Source organism: Trachymyrmex septentrionalis, unplaced genomic scaffold, assembly GCF_001594115.1.
Source record: "Trachymyrmex septentrionalis isolate Tsep2-gDNA-1 unplaced genomic scaffold, Tsep1.0 scaffold137, whole genome shotgun sequence".
Taxonomy (NCBI): Eukaryota; Metazoa; Arthropoda; class Insecta; order Hymenoptera; family Formicidae; genus Trachymyrmex; species Trachymyrmex septentrionalis.
Genome location: NW_017304512.1, coordinates 57,899 through 61,939, shown reverse-complemented (window position 1 = coordinate 61,939; position 4,041 = coordinate 57,899). Strand labels below are relative to the sequence as shown.

General features: G+C 30.0%; 1 protein-coding gene across 2 annotated transcripts in view; it reads right to left on the bottom strand.

Annotated features, from left to right (window-relative positions):
* The window catches only part of LOC108757304 (glucose dehydrogenase [FAD, quinone]), a 7,818-nt gene extending 6,426 nt beyond the window's left edge, over window positions 1-1,392 (bottom strand). The window contains exon 1 of one of the 2 annotated variants that reach the window (XM_018501778.1): window positions 1,150-1,392. The gene's annotated coding sequence lies outside the window, so the exon portion shown is untranslated. Of the gene's footprint in view, window positions 1-847; window positions 898-1,149 lie in introns of those variants that run through there. The other variant, XM_018501779.1, reaches the window with a different exon arrangement.
* Between the last annotated feature and the right edge of the window lie 2,649 nt (window positions 1,393-4,041).

Sequence of the window (4,041 nt, the reverse complement as noted above, 5' to 3'; positions counted from 1 at the left end):
ATATAGGATGTATTTGAAATAATCCCCGCTAATCATATAGTACTATTTCTAGTAAAAAACTGATTCGAAAAGTCCTCTACTATGTTTAAAATCAATGTATAGGACTTTAAAATATCTTTAAAATGTTTCACAAAGAAAACACTGAAAGATATCTTAAAATTCCTATCTTATACATCGATTTTATCCGTTTATTCGACAATCTTTAGAAATTATTATCTCGTTAACTATTGCGAAAATTGCAAAATGGTAGAGGATTTTTTCATTTAGTTTTTTATTAAGAATAGCACTGTATGATTAGTAGATGTTATTTCAGATACATCCTGCACATTTAAAGAGTTAAAATGTTACATCATAAACTTCTGCAAAAAAATACATATTTTAATGTTAATGTATTTATGATAATTGTGTATTATTGACTAACATATGTAAATATTAATACATAATCAAACAGATTTACTAGTTTTATATTTTAGTCACACATTATATTTTTATATTATAAATTTACATTGATTTCTCGATATTTATAATGTAATGAAAACGTCTATCTCGAATAAACTTGCAATATTGTGAATTTTTTTTGTTTGAGGTTAAAATCGGTTAATGATTTTATTGATGTTTACATTGATATTATAATTTATGGAAATTTATCAAGGACGTATTGTACGTCATAAAGAAAAAACATTTTTTATACTTGTACGATGTATAATCGCGTATATTTGTACAATCTTATTATAATCAATTCGATTGACTTTTTCATTTCAACAAAATGAAATGATGTTTTTATTACAATTTTTGTATAATGATGATTTGAAAATAATCATTACGTTACGTATACATAGCACACTACCTTTAGCCACAAAATTTGTACTCTTATTATTTTCTTGATGTGTCAATGTGTTTTTAATGGTATTCCCCAGTGATTCGATCAAAATTGCACTAACACTTTGTCACTGTCCCGATAGGTATAAATTATTACTTGGAATAATTATTCCATAATTGTCATAATTATTCCAAGTATGTTTCCACACGCAAGGAAAATTGCAGAATTATTAATTTATCGATCCGATCGTATCAATGTTATCACCAAAACTGCAATAAGAGTTCCGTCAAAATATTACCGGAAGAACCCTCTGAATACTGAAAACTCACCGGGTGACGCGACGACAGTCGAGTGTCCGCTGTGAAGTCGGTAATAATAGTCGGAAGAACGGCACAGTACTGCACCGATATACCTCCATCCATTTCACTCTCACTATCTTTGTCGTTCTCATTTGTGCCTAGTTTTCTTCTTGTCCTTCCTAAAGCTCCCAGCCGGACTCTGGCAGTGAAAGTATTCTCTTCCTGCTGTTACATACACGCACCTACCTACCTACCTATCTACTTACCTACCTACCCACCTTAACCAGCAACAGTGTGGTAACCGTATGGCATTCGCACGTCGCTACTTACTTCATGTACGCTCAAGAAAAAAATGATATAGTCTCATGAAGATTGGAAGATGACCGGGTCTGCTTCCGCGATCAACAAACAGTGATAATATGGGATAAAGTGGTAATACGAGATAAAGTACGTGAAGCGTTTGTTCTTCCGATATATGTGTTCTTATTGTTTTTGTGAAGATACGATCTCTTGCACAAGATCTTTAGAATCAGACTTTTAATCTCAGAAAATGTTTTTTGTACTACCAATGGTCTTGATATAATTATTTGGACGTTCGCGCGAGCGAACGTTTCTTTTATAAATTTACGCAACTTTATAAAAATAATATAAAATAACTTCATAAAGAAAATCTCAAATTTTGTATTTGACAATACAAAATAGTATAAATTTAAATTTGTATTGATTTCTAATATTATTTTTCATTTTTTCTTTTATTTTGGTCCTGCCAGCTTGATATTAAGCTAGCACCGCGATTTTTTTCGAAATAGTATACGATAAAAAATTATCATTAATGGTACAATTTAGTACAAAATGAGTACTAAAAATTCCGATAAGTCCAATTTGATTCTGCTGATTTGGTCCTGCTAGCTTTATAAAGTTTAATGTAACGAAACAATATGCGTTTTCTCATGAGTGCATTATAATTTTATTGCGACAATAAATCAGTTTTTTCTAGTTGCACCTTTCTGTATTTCTCAACGAAGTAAATGGGTTTAAATATCTTTTGAAAAAAGAGAAGAAAAATCGTATATCGCATGAAATATCATTATGGGAAGAGCAAGCAATTGAGACATTAATAAATGGAATACGACAAAATTAGCGATAGAAATAATATGCGATTTAAACTTTAGATAGATTTAAACTCTAGATAGATAGATTTGAACTCTAAATAAGTTACGATAAAATCACGTGCTAAACAAGTAGATTAACTCAAAATGCCGCATGCTTAATATGATATACAGTCTCGTATTTCCAAAAGTTTGGATCTTTATAGCAATACGAAATATTATTTAGTACAAGTATTCAATTAAAGATTATACATTCCAAACCATGTAATATATTTCTCGGAAACACATCTTCTTTTCTTCGTCTTTCTTCTACACTTTCTTTTATTAGTTGTTACTTTACGCAAGCTATTTTCGCGCATAAAATTAACAAACTAAAGTTTGATGTAAATACGACGACAGTCGATCTCACTTTCACTCTCTTGGTAATCCATCTCTTTTCGCGTACATACACTGAATAATATTACGTATATATCCGAATACATTGAAAGAAGGAAAAGATCCACATAATACATTGGGATAGCGATATGACATAACGGAGACATCTAGAGAGCAATAGAATGCAAAGATGAAATTTCAAATATGTACGGATAATCGAAAAAGTAAAAATAATATGAATTAATTTGTAACAGCATACGTTGCTTCGTTGAATTGCTACATTCGTTCTGTTAGATGTATTAACAGATAAAACGAGGAAGCGGAAATAGAGGATAAAAATATGCGCAAATATGCGCTTCGCTACGCGCGACTTTTGGCACGAGATGTTATATAAAATTACATCCGCCCACTTGCGATTCGAAAGTCGTCATGTTCTTGTATATCGGAAATATAGTAATCCTTTTCGTGTAATCGAGGAAATGCACTTTTAGTAAGTGCTTGTTACTGATTGAATACATAGAATTTAATGCAATTTATGTGTATAAGGAATCCTTATCGAGATTCACACCAAAATGTTGATAAATTATTTATTATTATATATAGAGGAGGAGTATTACATATTATGATACACACAAATAAATACAGGGTATTGATTGATAATGTAATCGATGTTTAATGGAATAAATTAATATTTTAACATTATTTTACATAGAATGGTCATCATTACATAGAATCGCCATTAAAATTTCTAATTTTTTGACTTTGAAACACTCAATGTTTCTGACATATTAGTGTATGTACATATCTCGGTACATACGTATTACGTTCTTCCAACATACACAAAAATCTCTCTCTCTCTCTCTCTCTCTCTCTCTCTCTCTCCACATGAGTTTATTAATTAATACTTATACTTAAATTTGTAATAAGAGATATTGTCTAAAAGACATCATATTTGACAATATCTCAAAAATATTAATTTTTCATTATAATGTGTCTTTATATTAATATACTGATTTCCATTTAAAATATTATTAGGTGTACAACTTTGATTCCGCCGTTTTTTTTCCGAAATTCGAGGCTTTATTATATAAAAAACTGGTTATACATTTATGATTCAAAGTATTGTCCATCGCTGGCCACTACTTTCTCCCATCTTTCGGGTAGCGTACGAATCCCGCGTCGAAAAAATTGGTCATCTTTTGAGGCTATCCACGAATCGATCCAATTTTAAAATATTATTATGCGAATTTTGACAAATAGAGATTTTTCATTGAGTTTCCGTAAAAAAATGATGAAAATTGTACGTGAATGAAAAATGACAATAAGATATCTAAAAAAACTGATGTTGTAAGATGTGTTATAAAAATGAAAAAAATAAAAAAAAGAAAGCTTAGTAATCATTTTTGTATGATATGACATTTTAGTTATATCTGGATAC